Below are 22678 nucleotides of genomic sequence, written 5' to 3'. Positions count from 1 at the left end.
TTCGGAGGCTCCAAGACACAAGTCGCGCTGTCACACGCCTCCCGCCGGCGTGGGAGGGAGCGACCGGGCGCGGCACGCCCCGGCCCGGCCCGGCCCCGGCCCCTCAGCCCGCCCGGGCTCGCCTCAGCGCCGGGGCTGCCTTCGCAAGCGCTGGTTTTAAAACTTCTCCTCAGAAAAGCGCTTTAACGTAGAAACTTTTGGCTGGAGTCCAGGACGTCGTGAGGCAGAGGTGGCACTCGATAAGTAAGTCTGCTGGCGAGGTGTCCCTACCAGAAGTGTTTTCGACAATGTCCGTCTTTCATTATGGCAATACGGTTCAGGTGCTGTTACGTATTAAAAAATAAATAATAAATTAAACTTTCCAGGTAAAAAGCCCAAGACAAATAACTGAAGGTCAAAACAAGCATGACTCGGCAGGAATGAGGATCTTAATATATAAAATAACATGAGCTTATTTTTAGAGATTCTGGGCCCTGAAAATGAAAGGTTTAGGAATGTTTATGGTAAATTTAGGTTACAGTATGGTCTAATCTAAAAGCATTTGAATATAAAGGTGTCTTTACAGTGCAGGGAAGCCCTGGGAATGTAGCAACTGAGGAGCAAGGTCCTTTGTGTAAAGAGGAGCAGGGTAAAGGTAAATCTCCCAAAACATGTGAGGGACCAGGTAGTTGTTTGACAGATGGGTTGTTCCCACTGTGTCCTCCCAACCTGGCAAAGTGCTCCCTTCACAAATCTCGGGGGGGGGGGGGGTGGCTTCAAAAGTTCCTTTACTGGTGAAGAAATGGAAGTGAAAAGAAAGTGACTATACAATGTTTGAGTCACAAAGAATTGTTGCCAAAGTTTGCCAAGTCTAAATTGCAAAGAAGATCTGGTATTTTGACTCTTACACTAGTGTCAACACTATCGCCTTTAAAATTACATCAGCTTGTAAAAAAGCTGAGAATTATGGCTGCAGCTGTTGTATGAGACATACCAATCCAAAGCATTTGAAATGAGTCAGCCATTCAAAATCATAAAAACCCAACTGATTTTAAAATAACAATACTAAAAAAAAAAAATAGACCTTGTTTCTTAGCTGGGAAAAAAGGCTTATGCTGTGTGTGCATGTTTCTTTCTCAGTAACTTTGAATGTCTTCATCAGCTGCTGCTGCTGCTACACCCAGACAAGCCATCTGCCACCCAGGAAACTACATACTGTAAGTCTGACTCATGGTTGCCCTGCTCACATGATAAATGAGTAAAGGACACCTGTTGCTACTGACCATTCAGTATGCCCGCTGATTGCTTATCTGTTAGTCCTGCTTCATTTCCCTTGTTCCCCGTGTCCTTCTCTCAACCACCTGCCTTAACTTGCCCAAACTTGTCTGCTTCCCATTACAGTTTGTCGGGCAGTTTGGGCTCCTTAGGGCCCTCTAATCATAATTGTGCCCTGCCTGCTGGACTTGGGTATCCCATGGCTTCTTGAATTCCTCTTGGAATTTCCAGCTTGGCAAATGGGTCTTGCCTCCACACTTAATTTAATCTGTTTTCTAACTGGCAAGAGCCTGGAAGAGTTTCCCCTTGTGCTATTGCTGGCGTTCTACCAACTGCAATGAAAAAATAACAGTACGGTTTTCTTGCATGGAAACGGGCAGGTCTGTATGCCCCAAGTGCAGAAAACACTGTAGTGTGAGTTTACATTTTATGAAGGCCAGAGAATTCACACAAAAGGGAGACCTTAAAAATGCCTTATCAAAGAAAAAGGTTCTATGAGCACTGAAGTGCAAATCCATAAGGGTGTAGGACACTTGTTCTAGGTGACCATGACTGTTTAAATGTGCTTTCCTTTTGTGACAAGTTGGAAACCTTTAAAGGCAAACTGAGATCATAACTTAGTAAATGCATCCGTAGTAATTGAAGCATTAAGAATATTGCAAGATCTGTAATAATGTCAGGATGGATTGTAAGAATAGGGTAATGGTAACAAATTAACAAGAAAATACTTAAAGTTCTCTCACCTTTTGCAGAGGCAATTATGATGATCAGTTATTTTACAAACTGTTCAGAACATACTTTTGACTAGCGTGTCCAGTTTGAGCGGCCCATCTCTGCTCTCTTAATGAACAATTCTCATTTGTCTTTGGGAAATGGAAGTAACACTAAGCTGACAATGATGAAATAGCATATTTTCAACAGTAGATGTTGTTGTATGCTTCCGTTAGCACCTGCCAAACATAAAGCATTAAACTTTTTATCCAGACTTAGAACACCCCAGTGATGTCAGTCAACACCTTCTTAAATGCTTGCCATCTGGCCCATGAAGGAGTCTTTCTGCCAGCCCAGTTTGTGAGTAGATTATAAATTTATACAACAAATTGAGAGTAGTGCAAGTTTCTTCAGAGTTATTTCAAATGTTCTTATTCCTATTGTAAAATGTCAGTACTTCCTGAAGCCATCTGGGTTTTGGTTCACTTCTTTTGTATAGCAAGCAGTAGTACTCTGAGGTAAACTTTACACTGTGTAAAAATGTATTTCTTTTTATATCTTTATGCTTATTATACCAGAAAAAAATTTCCCCTTCCTTTTACCACAAAGTTACAACTAAGTACATTTCTTTGTATTATTTTTTAAACTCTGTATTTCTGTTATGTCTTCAACTTGCTTTAAGCCCTACTTTAGAGATTATTCTTTTGGTGACAGTAGTAAACTCATGATTATTCCAGTGTACATGGTATTTGGATTGCGCTTTCACAGTCAGACGATTTTAACAAAAGGATTTTACAAAACTTTTAATAATGAAAGCTTTAAAGATTTGCTTGCATGTCAACATCTACTGAGGAATGGAATAAAATAAAACCCTAAATACACATCTGTATTATTAATACTTATTTTTAGAAACGGACAGATCTTCTCTGGGAGATGATTAAACCTGCAATGCATATTCATCAAAATTAGGTCTCTCACCCTCACTTGAAATTATTCCAATTGTTACAACATACTGCTTTCATTTGAATAGTACCTTAAAAGCTAATGGATTTTGAATTAATTTTTTAAAATAGATTCATATTACTGACTGTGATATTGGTAACAACAAAACAAATGGATCAAATTAAATATTTCAATCTATAACATACCCATTAGTGGCATCCAAGCAATATTAGACCTAGTACTCGCCTTTCTGATCTTCAGTTGGTTCAGTTAATGATATGCTTGGCACACATGCATTTACTTACTGAAGAGTAACTGATATTCCAACAGCAAAAAAACACAGTTAAATGAAGTAATACCCAAAAGCTGGAGGGGAGTTTTGTGCCAAATGTGAAACGGAATTGAATCACATTATCAAATACTCTCTACTAGAAAAGAAGAATTACTCAACTTTTTAAACAAAACAATAGATGAAAATTGTAATCTTTCAAAAAGGCGGAAAATTATTCCACTGAGTGAAATGATACAAAGAATATTATATCTGTCTGTTTTATAACGTCAGCAAATCAAAAAGCATCATCTTTCTTACCCACCGCTTTTCAAAAAGCTTGTAGAAATTAGTTTGTCATATGAGTATTCAGTCTAATTCAGTATTTGAATTAGACAACTCTTGATACAGATGATTGGGTCTTTCTCAGTGTTGAGTTAAACTAGTACTGGTAAATTTGAAAGTTTGGTTCCTACTCTAAATATAAGCAGCAAGTTTTCTATGTTTTGGAGACTGCTCAAGGCTGTTCCAGAGAGTATGTGAGAAGGGCAAGAAGGAGGAGAAACTTTGATTAGTCCAATTTTTTATAAACTACATCTTGGGTAGTTGAGGTGTTCAGAAAATGTACATATTCTTTACATATACAGAATATGTACATATTTACATAGTAAATACAACTATGCTTATATAAAGTACAAAATGTTTTGAAAATTATTTGCACTGATGTTAGAACTGATAATAGGTTTGGAACCCCTGGTTTTTGTGGGTTTTTTTCAGTCAAATGACATTCTTTCTGAAAGGCTACATGTAAGTATAAATGTCCTGTAGTATATTATTATAAAATAAGATACATATAGTATGCAAATATAAATCTGGTTGTTTAAAAACTGAAATGGAAGTGGGAACTATAGAAATTACCAAAGGATGTGACTGTTCAGTCACTGCTTTAAAAATAAACTAGGAAAGTATCTGTACAGTCCTAATATTCTGAGCCTGAAATAACATAGCAGAAGTTTTCCATGAGTTTATAAATGGAATATACTGTAATACTTTGTTGCACAAGAAAGGTTTACAAGCAAGATGGGATGCTTTGGTGTGTTTGGAATTGTAAGCTGTCTTTCAAATATTTGGAAAGCTTTCTTTCCAGCCAGCTGGCGAATTCTTTGCTGGCATCTACTAACTGCCTTGCTTTGACACAGCAGCCATATAAAACTGCTAGTTTATAATCAGTTCATGTCAAGCCTACTTAGCTTGGACTTCACAGGTTTTGACCCTTGATGGAAGACTGCTTTTCTCTGACATTATACATGGTTTACCTGAAATTCTGGAACTGTTTTGAGAAGGAGAGATCTGGCTGTATTAGACAAACATGTATGTGGAGCTGAAAGACTTTTAATCTGATTTATAAAAAGGAGAATTTTCTGAAAGTTACATTTCACATCTGTTACATGATATGCAGATTAAATACTTTTTAACCACCACTCTGACGTACAAAGCTGTTTTACTCAGCTTTGTTTTAAGAGGAATTTTATTTGCTCGGAATGCACATAAAATGTTCAGCAAGTAACTGTCTAATAAATCAGACACAGCCAGTGTATGGTAAATACTGAAACACTGTAATTACACCTCACAAAGGGGAACTTTTTTTGCCTATTTTGGAAGCCCCTGAAATAAAGAATATTCTGAAGTATTTGATTTCTGCAAAAATGAGTACTGGAATCTAAACTGTATGTTTAGAATTGGTTTACATATTATGTTTGTAGTGGAAATGCAAATCATTCTGTTAAGTGATACTCAGTTCTGCATCTGTATTACTTATAGATTATCATTAAGGTTTTTGTGATGATGTTTGACAAGTGTTTGCATCTGGATTATTTGGCCCTCAAGTCAGAAGTTTCGGTCCCAAGTAACAGATATCTGCATGACGCAGGTGGAGCGCATAACCGCCCAGAAACTGGGGAATGCAAGATAGGGTTTACACAGAGCCTTACACAAATGTTACATAGCCTTAAATAAACTCAGGGCTACGTGGTACCGAACTGCAGTCTTCCCTGGCCCCAGAATATCCCTCGTCTTCTCTTTGTTTTACAAGTGTATTTTCCAAGTCTCTCCCAAGTGTGAGTGAAACCGCAAGTTTCTCCAGAGCTAGGAGTTCATTTGTACACAGATTCCTGGTGGCCATTTGCAGCCCAAATGAACCCTCTCTAGATTGCTTGCGTAGTGCTATGCAGGCACAGCTGGTGAGAAATCCAACCCAAATGTTCTAATTTTTATGTAGAAACTTAAACTTTCACCTGGGAGGGGAATTGTTGCATTATTTTGATCCAACCTGCCTGAGTAAGAAACGCTGCAGGCTAGGCCTGTGCTTCCATGCCAAGTGCCTTAGAAAGCCCCTGTCCTTACTCCGTGAAGCTCGTCTGAGAGTGGGAGCCTACAGCTCGTGGAATTGCAAAGGGAGAATATAGCATTTCGGTTTTGTGGCGGCGGGTGGCTAGGGCGGCGCCAGCGCGCCCCGCGGAGCGCCGGGGCAACGGGCAGCGCCGGGGCCGGGCCGGGCCGGGCCGGGGTCTGCGGCGGCGGCGGCAGCGCGGGGCCGCAGCGGGAGCTCGCCGGGGGCCGCGGCGGCGTTATGTAAACAGCGGTTACGCAAGGAATGCGGATTTCACCTTACATAACCGTCCGTTCCCATCAGCGACGTCTTTATTTGTATAAATTAAAAGGAGGGAAGCGCACCGTGCGCAGTGTTAGGGACTGATCCCTCCCTGGTCCCACAGCGACTCGACCTGTCTGCTGCTGTGGTACTTGGGCAATTCCCTGAAACTCCCGCCTCTTCCTTAACCTGGGGGAAATTTCCTTCTGTTAAAAAAGCAAGCACACATCCTTGAGTCGTATTTGTGCCCTTTTCTGAGGGTCTAAGAAACACTTTACTGACTCGTAGTTACTGCACATGTGGACTTAATCCAATAAGTGCAAAGGGAAATCAAGTTCTATGTATCTTGAGCTTTTTGTCTCAGCTGCTGCGACAATCAAAGGACCTGATTCTGATGTCTGTGTGCAAAGATAGAATTCCAAGTCACTGAAGTGCCATCAGGGCTAGAAAAAAGAGCCCAGTAGCTCAGTACTCTCTCTCTAGTAGATATTAGGAGAGAACCCAGAGACCATGAGGCTTCTTTCTGTTCTCTTGTCCTCTCATATGCAGGCAGAGCATCATCAGGTGGTGTACAAGTGGAATACTTTCACAGAGTAGTAGATGCTGTCAGGACTTCTGTGCTTGATGCCTCACGCAATTCCTGCTACACTAATTTTTGATCCTGCAACTCTTACCTATCTTTACTTTTTTGATTTAGTGCCCCTGATGAGTTGGGAGCATGCGTGATGGATACCTTGAAGGATTGGTGTACGGGGGTGCTCTGCTTAGGGTTTTGCTCTGGTTCTCTACTGACACGTTTTGGACCATACACCTTCATATACCTTTCTTTTTCATTTGTTGCTAATGCCCAGCCAGCCCATATAAAATCCATTATGAACAGAAACATTAGTAGATAGGTAGATATTGTCAAAAACAGAGCAATCCTTTTCCTGTTGTGCCTTCCCTGTATTGCTTTATAATCTTTATGAACTGGAGGTGGAATCTGGACTAGCCTAACTGATGGTCATCAGTCAGTGAGCGTCTTCCAAGAATGAGTCCAGTTCCATTTTTAACTGTGTCTATTTTAGTGTCCCAAACATCTTATGGTAGTGAGCTTGTTCTACAGCTTTACCGTGCACTGTGAGCCAGGGGGATGTGAGCCAGCTCTGATCCAAAAATTGTATGACCAGATATAGCATAGCTTTTTGAGCCCTTAGCTTTTGCTGGTTAAGACTACATCTAGTGTAAGCTCATGTCTGCCCCAAGTATACTGCAAAGACACCTTCTGACTGATGCTTAGAGAGTTCACAGCAATGTACTAATGAACCAAAGGAATGTGCCATAGGTTGCTGTGCTCAGGCATATTGTGCTACCGTGGAAACACAAAGGATCTGTGGGGAGGATCACTGTATGTAATAAACTCTTCGCTAAATCATGCGGTGGAAAAGAAGTCATTTCCACAGGGAGTAGCTCAAATATGGGCAAATCTTCTTGAGACTCAGGCAGCCAACAGAGACTGGAGCAGATGAAAGAAAGGATGAAATGAAAGGTGATCTGCTAGATTAGTCAGCTGTTTGAATGGCTTATACCTGTCATCTCCTGTACGATCCAGTGAGCATAAGCAGACAGCAGGAAAACAGCCAGTCTTCTCAGATACAGACAAAAGTGGAAGAAAAAAAGAGCTGTTAAACTCATTGCCTGGCTTCCCTAATAATTAGTTTCTGAATTTTGACAAGCTTTTTTTTACAAAACAGAAATATTAGAGGAATCTAGAGCTTCAATTAGCAGATAATTAAAAAAGAGGGCATTGCATTGGTATTTCTTCAGCTTTGTTTTTTTTTAATTTGATTTTGTCTTCAAAAATTCAGATTGTGTTTTTATTTCATATAAATGGAATATAGATTTGAAAATGTTATGTATTTGCTACTCCAAAACAATGGAGAAAGGTAAATTTGCTGTTCGCAAACATTCATTCAGTTATCTGGTACTGAAACCGGGTATTTGGTAAAAAGGCAGGAGTAAACTTTACGGACATTCTCTTTGCTCTTCCAGATACGGTTTAACAGTTCATAATGTACTGAATCTGTTCATACAAACTATAGCTGTTGTTGATTGCCAAAATACTCTGCAAGGACTACTCTAGTGATTAATTCTACAAGTGAAAATCATGCACCAGGGGAGGAGAAAAAAGTTTTAAAAGCTTAACTGTTATGGCCATCTCCAGGGTGATGGTTGCAAGGTTGCTAACAAAAAACCGCACCCATTTATTTCCTGACGTGAAGAAGTATGCTAATTGTGGCTGAAAAATAGAGAAGAAAGGATTGTAGATCTGCAACACCTCTGAAAAACATACAAAACGTTGTCACAGTCCCAAATGAAATCAGTCATTAATTTTGCTGATTGATAATGTGCAGTTTTCCCCCAAATTAACACTGGTTTGGGTCCCTTGTTCTGAAAAGAAGCTATCTGACTGCCGGTCAGCCCAGCCAACTCTGGGATGATCACTTTGGAAGAATGGAATCCAAGAAGAATCCTTTAGGACGATTTTTTAGCATTTTGCAGCGTTGTGGGAAGGAAGGGGTGCTTACATGACTTAGGTATCCATAGCTGCCTTAGCGGTGCCTTGAGTTACTTGTAACAAGCTCAGGACAGAAAGGACAGAATTTTTCTTGTGCCGGTAGGACACAGCCTGGTGCAAAGTGGTTCAAGAATTGGAAGAGTATACCAACAGCTTAAAATCACTTTTGTCAACTTTATTCATGCATGGGGGGGGCAGAATCCATAGCCTTCATTGTCCTATTCTTAGTCGCCGCACAGGCATCCCATGGGCACAATTAACTGAAAATTCAGTAAAACACGGGAGAAATTGAAAGCCAATGCCTTTTTGCTTCTTGCGTTGGCTATCTGTTCCAAGTTGGTCGAAGGCTGAAGGCAATTCTTTCTTCTTTTTTTTTTTCTTTTTTTTAAATAATATCTATGTTTCCTTGTGATCATTCACAACAGAGGCTCTTCTAGAAAAAGTTACGTAGTCCGTAATGATTGTCAATGGAGCATCTCTCTTTGAATCCCACCTGGTGTTCAACACTCACACAGGCTTGAGCAATGCTGTACTTAAAAGAGCCAACAGAGCCACCTAGTGTTTAAATAAAAATGTACAGGTTCGTGTGTTTTGGACTCCTACCTGCAAGTGCAAGATCTAATACGATCTCAACTATCAAAGACAGAAGACAGCTCAGAGTCTTTCATATTAATCTCTGACAGTTCTTTTTTCTTACAGACTGTACAGTTATTGGTGCTAGATTGAACGCTGTTAAAATTATAAGTGGAGATTTCTATTACTTCACTAGAGACACCCAAGGCTAGCCAAAAAGTTTTCTGATATTTAGCCATAGCCATAGCCACTTTCATATTATCATATTTAGCTATACATTTGCATTTCTTCTTGGCATTTAAACCCTTCAAATACCTGTTCTGCTTCATTGTCTGCTGCTTCAGGGAGTATACTTAATCAGTTTTCTGTAGTGTGACCTTCTTTCTGTGAACTGTCTTTTTGACAGTCTGGCATATCAGACTCAGTGCAGTGCTCTGGAGCTTCAATGGATGTCATCTCCCTTCCTGGTAATCACTATGCATGCATGCATGCATGCACACAACTGACATGCACACAATTTACACTGATTTTTTTCCTCATCATTTCTCATGGTTTATATTCTCAGATATAATTGCTCAACATTTTTCATCCACAGTAATTTCCCATATTATATATTAACATTGTGATTTTCTGCCTCTATGGATAACTTCTAGAAAAAAAGAAACATGGTTTTTGTAGTTACTGTCTAAATAGTTGGGCTGGCTTTGTTCTCCTACTGTAACCTAAGAAGGTGAGTGCAGATAATGGCAACTCAACAAATAGGCAAAACAGAATTTTACTGCCCTGTGGAGAAAAAAACAGCGTCAAAGCAGAGCTGAGACCATGACTGAGCCAACCTAACAGCTTCTCTGCCACAAGAGATGTAGGACAGAGGATAAAAGGAGTCATACCAGGAAGAGCCACTGATGTTTCTAAGACAAACACCGTCTTCCCAGGTCCCTGGAAGTCATTGTGCCAAAATCATTCTCCTTTCTTTTTTTTTTTTTTTTTTTTTTTTTTTCTGTCCAAGTCTAGTGGTATGGGGTTTTTAGGCAGCATGCAGTGATTCATTTAAATCCTGATGTTCGTTTAGCAATATAGCATATGTGTAATTCAAAGGTAGGACAGGTTTTGGACATGGGAACTTATCTGACCTAACTTTAGATGTTTGAAATATAGTTTTCTAAATCTAAGCTGTTGTTCTAAAATTCTTTATGTTCCATGACAAGAAGCAAGCAATGTCAAGAAAATAATTCCTTTCGATCTCCATATAGGTGCCTAAGAATGCTGGAGTCAATCACTCTCAAGAGTTGAATCCCACATGGTCAACAGTAACTACTAAAAATCAACTGCTTACCAGGAATTTCACAGTGAGGCAGAGTTATATTAGTTATTTTGGAAGCTACTTCTGGATGGCCATCTTAGACAGCAGGGCTGATCTAGTAAGAATGCTGGCCTTTAAAGGAATCACTTAGCTGTACTCCTCTTAGTAATTGCCCAGCGTGCTCAAGAAAGGAAAGAGTCTTGTGCTTTATAAACTTATTTTTTCTTATTATTGGTTGTTCTTCTGCCCACTATATATTTAAAGTTTTTAAAAAGAGTTTGAGTTTCTTCAGTGATAATATTGCCAAAAGTAAAAATTAAGGTTCTGATAAGAATAAATATAAGTGAATAAATAAAACCAAATAAATAAAACCCCCAGTGCATTACTGCTGTATTCTGTTTACTGAACGCCTTCAAAAGGACTATCATATTATCACTATGACCTCAAAAAAAATATTAGTCTTGTTTAATCATTAGAACAAAGAGCTGGAAGCCAGAAAGATCATAATACAACGATTAGGGACAGAGAAGAGCCAACAATGTGGTTCATAGAAAACAGGAACAAGAAAAGACCTATATGAGTCTGTGGAGTGTTTCCCTTTTCCCCAGCTGAGGTACTGCACAAACCTGTGATATATCCAGTTTCTCCAGTATTTAAGTTTACATTTAAGTAGATCGTGTGCCCAGCTGTCCTGTTTACAAAAGCTTTTGTCTACACAAAATTTACTGATTTTGTCACAGGAAATTTACTGGTACAGCTCTCATGGCATAAGCTATTTCTGAGCTATTCTAAAAGCTTCAACTAGTTACTTAAGAGCGACTGTTGTGGAACAGCTTATGCTACGGTGGTTACACCCATCACTTTCTCTGGAGAGAAAGAAATCCATTACAATATTCTATACATGAACTCATTGTAAACTTTTGTAGCATTTTCTTCAGGACTCTACAAATAGGCAACTTGAAATAATATTCTGAATTACATTAGTTGGCTTTGAACAGTTAACTCTAAAATCTAATGGCATGACTTGGAATGCTTAGGAAAACTTTTTAATTGGAGGCAATTAAAATTAAGCATTATAAGAAAGAGGAATTATTACAGGGAGGAAAACTCTGGGGGAAGGGAAGTAAAAGAGAAATGGGGACTGAAAGGGAATGAATAGCAGCAAAAGGAAAACTAAAGAAGAGAAACAAAGTGCAGAAATCACAGTGAAAGTCAAGATGGGAATGTTTCCTCAAGTGAGAAACAATCAAGGTAGTAAGTCTGAATTAGCAACCACAGTACAAAAGGATAGTTTATGCCCTTGATCATAATGCCAGTACCCCACTGATGTCAGGGCGCATCTTACTGTAGAGTAAGTGTCCTAAATTATAGTCCTAAATTCAGACCAGCAGTCATTAAAAATGGAATTTGGCCTTCTCTGCAGAATGACTTTGCACATCCCTCACATAGGTCCCAATGCCAAGACAATATTTTCTCCATGCATGTCGATGTTTGTTTTGCCAGACTTTTCATTACTTGCTTCATTTACTCACAATATGTCAAAGCCCAACTCTGTGACATTTCAGTCTGAGCATCTTTTAAAATAACTGGGTCTTCTATCTGTTTCGAACAGTACAAAGCAACTTGCTGTTTCCTTCCTTCCCTGTGGCAGATGCTTCCATCTTTTTAGCAGACAAGTACTGTGATAGATTGAAGGAAAAGTATGTTGTTTCCACAGGTATGGCATGAGCTGTTTAGCAGGCAAAATGACAAGGACCCATGCTGTGCAACAAGAGCCAGTAAGGACAGGATAGGGAAGCAGAGCCACCTCCATTACACCTGCCCTGACATTTGGTCTGAGATGGTGTGCTCCTAGTCTGTCACCTTCACACACAATTTGTGGATGGGTTTTGCACATCCTTGCAGAATCAGGAGCTAAAGTGATTTTACAAGTGTTGATTCTTCTATTTTTGTAATTCAGGAGCTGATAAAAGGTTACCTTGATCAAAAATCATAATTGTGATAATTGAAGAAATGTTATCTATGTAGTGGAAACTTTTGCCTGAAATGGAAACAGCCTGTTTTTAATGTTTAGATGTGTTTTTAATGCCTGTGTATGAATTCATCCACATTTGCCAAGAAAGCCTATCTATCTGAGATTAGGAGTAAAAGGGAGTCCTTGTTTTAAATTTCACAGTTTCACCAATTAATTCGTCAAGGAGGTTAGATGAACCTTTTACTCCAAGTGTTTCTGCAGGGGAATGAAACTTCAACCAAAAAAACTGCGAAGAAGCCAAGTGCTATAAATGGGTATATAAAGTGGGAAAGGCTCAAGCACATAAAAGTACTAAATAAAGAAATGGAAGGATTTTATATAGATGGAACTGAAAACATGGGGTGGGAGGTCCAAGTTAGCTGCAAGAAGTGAGACCTGAGGAAGTGAGCTGGACAGCAGAGGCTGTGGCTGGAGGTTTTTAGAGCAGGATTCTAGATAACTGGGCAATATGGTATCTACTTGTAACAAGCGACTCAGGATTTGTCAAGAAAATTATAATCTTTACACATTGTATTTCTTGTGTTATCCAAATGAAGAGCAGTAATGTTTTAAAAATATATGCAATGTATGTAATAGTGTGTATACCTTCCACCTTAGGTACTTCCTAGGGTATAAAATGTAATTCCAACTATAATTTTATAGAGAGTGCCTTGGGGTGAAATCTGGAGACAGTTACTGGGTATATTTCTGTGAAGGGGGAAGAGAGAACCTGTGGCCAGGGAATGTACCTACAGTGGCGGCTGATGGAAGAGGTAACGCTGTAGCCTACTAAGAAAAGCTTAGTGCTACAAGTGGAATGAAATACAGCACAGCAGTTGGGGGATCATATATTGGTACAGTTTGAACTGATCTATGGAGCAAGGCTAAGTAGAGTTCACAAATAATTTCTCTGTGTGAAGTTGTCAGGGACATAATGGCTTTTTATAATATTATAGAAAAAAGGGAAAATGAGAACCAAGGGCAGTAAGGTAAAGCCAGCAAATTCAAAAGAGAATTTATGTATGCTTTTTAACAGTGTGTATGATTAATCAGTGTTGGGGACGCTGTTGATTTTCTACTTTTGATGTTCTTACTTCATAGCAGCATACTTTTCTGGAAGCAATGCTTCAGTTAAATGGAGTTGTGGGTCTCAATATAGTAATGAATGGGAGTCAGACTAGAAGACGTATTGGTTCATCCTGGCCTGAAAGTCTCTGAATCTGTTGAGATTTCTTAGACAGCTTTGACTTACTCATCCTAGAGTTCATGTTGCTTCTTTCTGCATTCAGTTTAATGTTTTAAACTCATGCTGAAGGCCAGAGGAGCTTTTTTTGTTGTTATTTAAACACTAACTGGAGGCTGAAAACATTTCCGTTTGTCCAAATCTGGAAAAATGCAGAATGATTATATTACCAAAGGGAGAGAGGAGGGGAAAAAAAAAAGAAAAAAAAAAAAAAAGAAGGAATACTGTGTACCCAACAAAACAGAGGCAAGAATGCAGGAATGTAAATGTGTTACAGGCTGTTATGAGGATTTTGGATGCAAAACTAAAACTTAGAAAAGATTGAAGAGTTGAAAAGGCATAATACGATCCAATTTATTTAGACTAGAAATTGCCTTCCCTAGATTGCTAAGGTGACAGAAAAAAAGTATGGAAAGGAGATAATTATATTTGTTTTAAGGTTTTAAGTCTGGCAGTTTCCACTGAAATGCCTGTCTCTATAATAGTTTTTTTGAAGAAAGTGCCTTGGGGAATTACTAGAAAAATGAGCTTTATTAAGTGTTCATGGCCATCTGAACTACCCACCCTTCCAGCATAAATGTGTTCTGGCAAAACAAGTGTTTCTGTTGCCATGGCCTTTCCCATGGTGTTATTTTCTTAAGCAAAAGCATTTTTCTAGCTGAGATCTTAACAAGGACACAGGCAAGGCGCCATGATTCAGTCCTTGGAAGAGAAAAATAATGATTTGGAGGGAATTGTGAAAGAAAAAGAGGGTCTCAGAGCGGGTAGAACAGAGGACTTTTAGATACCTGGTGACTCTTTCGCCCAACAGAAGCAGTGATCCCTTCTACTAATTACTCCAGTTCTGTGGGAGAGCAGTGCAGTCTCCACCAGCCCTGCAGAAACACCAGCAGGCCCAGTGCTGAGATTCTCCTGTAGCATCCTCATTATAGGGAAAATCTCTTTTAAAAATAGCAGCTCAATTGTTATTTGCTGAGAAAATCACATGCCTCAGATGCAGGCTTCCTCAAATCAAGTCGTAGGGTCCTGTGCTGTACGGGTACAAGGACTCCACACAAAAATACATCCCCAAGGTCTATGTGGATCCATGTGATACATCTGCAAGATTTGAACTGTTCTCTACACTGCTTCTTTTTTTCTTCCTTTGCCCTGAAAAATTGCTTAGGGAAGGTCCTGTCTAAGGGTTTCGCATTGGTTTCTAACCTCCAGTGAATTAAGTTAAAATGATTGTGAATTTTACATTGTTTACTGTTTGATTTCTAGATTACTTACATTACTAGATGAATATCAAAGCATTTTATTATAAAAAACTAGTGAGCTGGTAACATAAGCATTGAACAATTTTATTTTATATATATATAGTTATAGTTATAGTATACATCACAGTGACTAAAAACTAACAGGTGCTTACATAAAGTGTGTAAGAGCAAGGCATGTATTGAGTCACCCTTTCTCTGCATATCTTCCCAAATTCCAGTGATTATCAGTTTGCGAGGTAGAGGTCATATCTGAATCCTTCTGCTTCCCATTCACCAAGGGGTCACAAATTCCCTTGTCAAGGAATAAAAGATGAACAAAAACAGCAGGACCAAAGGCTGAACTTTAACTCATAGGGTTTTGATGAGTTTTGGGCATTTTCCTTCTTTCAGCTCCTGTGAGGCAGCTCTCTCAAACGGCTTTCATACCCATATAGCTCCGTGAATCACAGCAGAACATTAATCTCACCAGAGAAAGTAAAGGGAGTAAGGTCCACAAACACTAAATGTAGGTCCAAATCCACCTAAGTATCTCTTTGTACAAGAGAACATATTAAAAAAAAAAAAAAAAAAGAAACAGTTAATGAAAAATAAAAATAGAATAGGCCTCTTGGGTCATCTTATCCCCCCAAAATTAATTTTCTTCATAATGCAAACCTCATCATGAGATGGTGAGTAGTACCCCTTCTGTTTGAAGCAATGCAGTCTGCATCTCAGTGATACCTGAATGCAGCACCATTTTAGCAAACAGATCAATTACAGAACTATGGCAAAACAAACAAAGAAACACGGAACATTATTTACCTTTAAATAAAATTAATTAACTGGAAACTAAAAGAGAAATAGCATTTGATAGAAATGACAGAATATGCTAGAACTTTGCTCAAAAAAATGTGTCATGTGTTCCCTTGACTTCTGAGACCCATTCATTCTCATGCTCCTGCATTGAGATTACTTGTAGAAATCCCAGGAACAGAGCTCTACTCAGTCCTCTGGGAAATAATTCCTCAGCCTACCTCGCCTCATGATAAGTTCTTCCTGATCAGAACATTCACCTGCCATCTCATTGATCTTGTTGAAGTATCTTCAATGGCTCTTACTTGTCATCTTTCATATTCAGACCCACTGGAAAAAATCACAAGATATCTAATCTAAAGCTAAAAATCCACAGAAAGGACAACTTGAGCTAAATCCAGCTTGGTTTATGCAACTAATTCCAATGAAATTAAAAGGTTATTCAGGGGAAGGAAGCAAACTTATACCATTATGTAACACCAGTCATATCTTTGAATTTTTTTTTAATATGACCTTTTGAATATTAGATTAGAAAGAGAATTCCAAATTAAATTTGAATCAATTAAATCTCTTGCTCTTGCAGTTTAGCAGGGATGTGTCTGATGCATAAGGCAATACTGGAGTTCCACGTTGTGAGATGTATCTGACTTGTGGTCCTAAGTGGATTTAATTGTCACAGTGTGATGTAGGGACTTTGCAAGCTCCATTCAGCAATAAAAGGGTTGACCTGGATCGTGGTTCTAGAGCAGAGAGAAAGGGAACCAGCTGCAGAGGGTGACAAGGCTGCCAGGAGAGCAGCAAGAATCGCTCAGAATGTATCACTTAGAGGGATGCGTTTCTAAGTTGATGCTGACAGGAATTCGGAGATGTGGGGGAACCAAGAGAGGTCTAGAGGCAGGAGACAGGACTATAAATCAAGCTACTGATGCTTATCTGCTGTCACAGTGATAGTAACTTATATGTGTACCTCAGTTGTCAGAATTCCCCCAGGTTGCTTGTAAAAAGTCAAGAGATGGCCTTTTCACATGCGTTCTCTCTCTTGAAGTTTACAGTTCATAGAGCAGAAAGTGCTTAACGGAGGTAGTGTTCTCTACTTCAGCTACAGATGGGTGTATTAGTGAGTGCTGCTTCTGGTTATCTTTGAAAGGATCAGTCTTTTTGAGAATGCCGAAGGAGTGGACATGCATTTAGTTCAGCCGTTCCTCCTACTGAAGCTATAAGCCGCATGGCTGGGTTGGGCCAGACCGTGTGGAATGACACTGGGAATTGCTACAGTCAATTTTATTGTCTCTGTCTGCAAATGTGAGTAAGCCTTCTTCGGGTGTGATCGTGGAAGATTAATTCCCAGAACTTCAACATTTGAACAGAAAAAAATTAAGATATATTTATACGTGATGGAAAAAATAAGCTAAATTAACCTCCTGAACAGTTAAAGCTTATAAAATAGTCCACCTTCAACAAAATGCTAAAAAACACAATATAATTGCAATTTAGTTCCAAGTATGTACTTCCTTATTATGAAAATTAATAGTACATTTAATTAATACAGAATTATTGGAAATGACATGCTTTACTGAAGAAATATTCTGAATTCCTGAATATTAGAGAGAAGTTTTGTGGTTCCTCTGATAAAATAATTTAGCTGGCTATGAAGGCATTTAGAATTGTCCCAGTTTCTTTAATGGAAAATAATTTCTTTCATGAAATACCTTAAAATTATTCTTACATAACTTGCAGAGAACTTACTGGTCTTTTATTAAGCTGGAATGTTAATCAAGCACACATATCGCCTAATCTTAAAACACATTGAAATCAGTAGGTATTTTATAACTTTGCAGTATATTATGTACTTTCCAATATGCATGTGGGATTGATCAATCAAACCCCCAGTTCTCTTCATATTTCCAAATAAGCTATTTGATTCTAAATTTTAGTTGAAGAGAGATCCAGAACCTCATTTATTATGTAAATGAACACTAAGCTAATTCTCCTGTTTAGGACTTGAGGATGGGTCAGTGGGAGATGTGTGTTCTAATTCCCAACCTGTCATATTAATCATGCAAAAACTGTTAAGAACTGACCGTTTCTTTGATGTCTTGATGGTTTGTCTGTCAGTTAATTAGCTGTCCTTTAAGGTCTACTATCATGGCTCTACATGGAGATACAAGTGAGCATAAAGTGTCCCCTTTATTTTTCTGTTGAGCTTAATCCCACAGGTGAGAGGTAAATCAGGCTCTGCAGAACTACAAAGGAGGTTTTGGTTCACTTTCCCCAGTGATTTGCTGAGGTCATTGCACTAAAGACACTTCAGTTTAATCTGATGCAAGACTGGAGCAGTATTCTTCATATAGGAACACAAGAAACTCCATGCTACTACTTTGTTTAGGGAGATTCCAAAGAGATGATCCAGTCCTACTTGTGTCAGGTGGTTTCCATCACTAAATAAGGCTTAATGAAATGTAAAACCTAGATTTAGTCTAATTATAAAACTTTAATTATAGTTGGATACCATGAGGTTATGCGGTTAAAATGTTGCAAACCTTCTTTATAAAAAGCTTAAAACAATTTTGACCTAGTTTGTGTTTACTTTCAGATACTGGTGTAAGCTGAACTGCAATAGTCCAGTTGTATATCTCTTCTATTTTAGATGAGAATGATCCAGTAATGTATTTCCCTTTGCATTAGCAATTGAATAGCCTAAAGTCAACATTTTTCCACTGCTTTTTAAATGCCAATGCCAATGTATGTTGTCAATACTCTAAGATAACTGTCACCATTGGTCTACCAAAGAGAGGTATTATACATATTCCCAAGTCTTTGGAGGAATTAAGTCCTCTATTGAGATTCATAAACAGTACACTGTTTATTTCTTATATAGAAATGCAGACAGCTGATAACACCCAACTGTGGCACAGTGGGGCTCAGCACAGCAGGACACAGTTTGGAAGTGGAGGCCTTCCCAGCACTTATGCCTTGCTTCTTCCAAAGATCTGCTGCAGAGACAGTTGAAATACATGCAAAAATGCTCCCAAATCACCACATTCTATAACATAAGCAGAATCACTCCTGATTTTACAGGTGACCAGTTCAGAAATGTCTGGACGGATTATTCCATTTCCCTGTTGTGGGAAGCAAAGAGTAATTATAAAGATAGGCAGCTGAAGACCACCATCAGTTAAATCTACCTATGTTTGTGAGGCAACACCTTCATATATTAGAGAGGGGGAATACCAACTTTAAAGGAAAATACTAACATTTATCATGGTACCTGAATGCTGACAACTCGCTTGTCTGCAGCAAATCAATATAGGTAACCAAAAGTTTGGTTGTATGTTGAACGTTGCCTCCAGTTTTAAAAAGCCAGAGAACTGGCAAACCTGTATGTATTTGGTCTGGCTAAGATGGGGTTAATTTTCCCCACAGCAGCCCTCATAGTGCTGTGCTTTGTATTTGTAGCTAGAAAGGTGCTGATAACACAGCAGTGTTTTGGCTGCTGCTGAGCAGTGCTCTCACGGCAGCAAGGCTGTCTCCCCAACATCTCCCCTCACCCCCAAAGGCCAGTAGACTGTGGGTGGGCAAGATCTTGGGAGGGGACATAGCCAGGACAGCTGACCCAAACTGACCGAAGGGATATTCCATACCATATAACATCTGCTCAGCAATAAAAGCCAAGTGAAAGCCAGGGGTGGGGGGGGAGCGGCATTTGTTGGTACCAGACTTGACTTCCAGAACAGCTGCCATGCATACTGAAGCCCTGCTTCCCAGGAAGTGGCTGGATATTGTCTGCTGATGGGAAATAGAAAATAAATCTTTTGGTTTTCCTTTGCTTCTGCACATGGCCTTTTCCTTTGTTAAACTGTCTTTATCTTGACTCACAAGTTCATTTGCATTTTATTTTCTCACCCTCTGTCCTGCTCAGGAGGAGAGCAATAAGACGGCTTGGTGGACTCCTGGTGGCCAGCCAAGGTCAACCCACCACACTATTAGGCTGATGTTATGGAAATCTTGTGATGAACTTCATTTAAGTTGGATTCATTTTTATCCCTGTGAAGATTGTGACATGGCCAAGAAATGGAAGTGTACTCTTATCCAAATTGTGTTTTTCTCTGTGTCTGAAGGACGTTTGCCAAACTATTTGGTTGTTGGTCAGAAATTGGAAGAGCTACCAGAATATGCTCCCCTAATACTTATGAATTACATGATTTCAACTATCAAGTTGCTGGCTTTTGAAATAGTGCTAAGGTATCTAAATAACTAGTATGATCCAGAAATTAACTAAATTGTGAATCCAATCAGTTACAGTGAAGATCAGCTACCTTAGAACACTGTGGTTCCTCACCAATGTTACACAGAAGGTGTTCGTGACAAGTCATCTGTGATTTCAGACTCCTAGAAAGAATTTGAGAGTATGGATCACAGATATCCAGTGCAGTGGCAGATAGTCATCTGCACTGATAAAAGCGTTTGGGATGAAATCTTGGCTCTACTGAGGTCAATGCAGGTTTGCTGCTTAATAATAAGACCATACAGCTGAATGAGGAGGGTGGTTCTCTGGGGTTTTTTTGGTTGATTGTGCGCTAAACCAAATTAGCCATCAAGGTGTTACCAGCTATGGGAAACAATAAAATCTCTTGTTCTGCTCTCTGGGATTTCCTGTTATTGCATGAATGAAAAACAAAGAAAATGGACTCTGTATCTTGGAATCTCCAAAAAGGTAACTGAGGCCAGTGAAAATGTCTGCTTCTTTCAGGAGATTTTGGTGTGGTTATGAGTCTTGGAGATCAGTTTGAGTTCACATACCATCTAAGAGAGCAGTTATAAAATTAAGCCACTCGAGGTCATGTCAGTGCTGCTAGGCACTACACAGCCACGCATCTTGGTGCTGGGCCATTGTACAGAGCCTGTCTTGGGAGATATCCCAAGGACACCCGCTGAGTATGAAAGGAGCACTCGGCCAAGAAAAGCAGGAAGAAGTGTTATTCTGAAATGGGGGAATGGATGCTTTTTGTTTTCTGGTTTTAATCCATAGAAGTCTAAGAAAGAGAACCAAAAAATGAAAGAGTAGGAGGACTGAACTTGAGGGGAGTAAAAGTATCTTTTTACGTCAAGAACAGCCAGAGCAGACCACTGTTTAAACCTTGGAACTTCATTATTCTTGGTCCAGCTGGCAGTGTTAGAAGAGTCCTCCTGACTCCTGGGTATCCAGAGAAGTTTGGAGAAATGCAGGGTTTCCCATTTCCACTCTTGCAAAAGTAACAATTTCCTTGCCAGAAGCACTGACTAGGGGATCTTGGCACAATGCAGTGAGACAAACTGCAATGCTGCCTGAAGAAAAGAGTATCAGCCATGGGCTTTTTCCAGTGGCCAGTGACAAGGGGAGCAGAGATTACAGTTCTCAAGATAAACTGAAGCCATTGCCTCTTCCCTGCCATAGCTGATCAAGGCTAAAGTGTGCTTTGATATTGCAGTGAGACCAGGAAATCCTTCTATTTGTATTCTTTTCAGCACCTTCTAGTAACCAAAAAGACATGCAAGGGATCCATCAAATGGCACATGAAGAACAAAAGAGAAACATGGGGCAAGAAAAGGCACTTTTCTGGAGAAAAATTGAAGATTGTGGGAGATAAACTGATCTCCATTTTGTTAATTGTGTTGAATTCATAAGGTAAACCATAAGCCTATAACTTTAATAAGTAATATTCTTTGTTGTAATATATAAAACTCTTTATAAACTGTTATTTCTCTCTTACCACTTTGCCTTTCAAGTCATTTTTAATTTTAAAGTTTTCTGTCCAAGTGAGCACATATCTGCATGCACAACCTAACCTCTTTACCCATGTATTTAAATGTTTTTAAAAAATTATATACAGGGAGAAAATAACCAAAACAATAGAAACAGATAGTCCTGGAACCTTAACACAACATTTTTTTGTTTCCTTGAAAAGTATTTGCAGATTTGCTGAAGAAAAACATGAGTTCACAAAGACTACGGATTCCTACAGGAGTAATGGGAAAAAAATTCTAACTTGATGCATTTCCCATTTTCTTAAACTTCCAACCAGATTTTTCCAAAGCTGAACAGTAACACCTAAACACTGGCATACACTTGCAGGTTTGATTTAGTTTTCAAAGGTCAGTTCTGTGCAACTATGTGCTTTGGAAATCCGTTCAGGGGCCACAGATACTGTTCTTAGTAATCAAATGAAGATGGACATTTATGCCTCTAACTGAACATTCCACAAACTTACAGAGAAGTCCACATCTAAATAAGTTTAATATTAAGTATTGTGATATTCTGGGATTCTATACATTTTATAACTTCTTAGACACATTTAGTTAATTCTTGTTATCAATAAAAGGTATATTTAACAAGATATATCATCTCCTAACTACTTAGATCTTCTGGATTAGGCACTGTTATTTATAGTATATGTTATTATTTGCATTTATTTTTCTGGATAACTGTTACTGCACAAGGAACCTGTGCTGCTGTTCTGTAGAAGCGTATAAAACACCCTGCGTTCCCCTGCAAATGAGTGAATTCCTGGGTCTCTCCCCTGAGAACTGCTTTCTACCACACCTTCTCTATCTGTGTTATGCCTGGCTGGTCTCATTTTCCTTGCTTATCTGCTCCCAGACTCTACTCTTCAGGTTTTTGACCCCTCCTAGCTTTTTTTTGTTTTGGAGTTTCCATGTTCTCATTTAGAGACTGAATGCTGGCTGTTTTTAATCCAGATAGTCCCAGTTCCCCAACCACACCCCAGCTGTCAGCACGGACATAGGCAACCACTCTGCATGGCAATGTAGCAGAGTGGGCATGAACAACATAGAACTGCTTGGCTCAGAGACCAGGGATTGCTCCTTGGAGGAGATGACATAATCCATGAATTTGTAGCCTCTTCACATCCACTTGGCTCCCAGGTTCCTCTTCTTGCCTTGATGCAATTAGTGGTAACTATTGGCTTGCCCAGTGAGTCCTACTACTTTACAAAATGAGTGTCATGTACACAGTAGTATAGGAGAAAAACCTCAGTTTCTCACCAAGCCCAGGAACAGTAAGGTTATGCTAAAAGAGATAACTTAACACATCAAGGAGAGAGATGTCCCTCAAG

At 39.2% G+C, this 22678-nt stretch overlaps 1 long non-coding RNA gene across 2 annotated transcripts; it reads left to right on the top strand.

Annotated features, from left to right (window-relative positions):
- The first annotated feature begins 4 nt into the window (after positions 1-4).
- LOC121094534 lies at positions 5-21315 on the top strand. Of its 2 annotated transcripts, XR_005829877.1 has the most exons (4): positions 5-243; positions 1120-1196; positions 2239-2325; positions 19486-21315. It is a non-coding gene; the product is annotated as an uncharacterized LOC121094534 (long non-coding RNA). The 2 variants fall into 2 exon arrangements; XR_005829876.1 differs by lacking the exon at positions 2239-2325 and having other exon boundaries at positions 46-243.
- Positions 21316-22678: the final 1363 nt, after the last annotated feature.

This window comes from Falco naumanni, chromosome 10 (assembly GCF_017639655.2).
Source record: "Falco naumanni isolate bFalNau1 chromosome 10, bFalNau1.pat, whole genome shotgun sequence".
Lineage (NCBI taxonomy): Eukaryota > Metazoa > Chordata > Aves > Falconiformes > Falconidae > Falco > Falco naumanni.
Note: the sequence above shows the minus strand (reverse complement) of the source record. Positions and strands in the feature narration are given on the sequence as shown.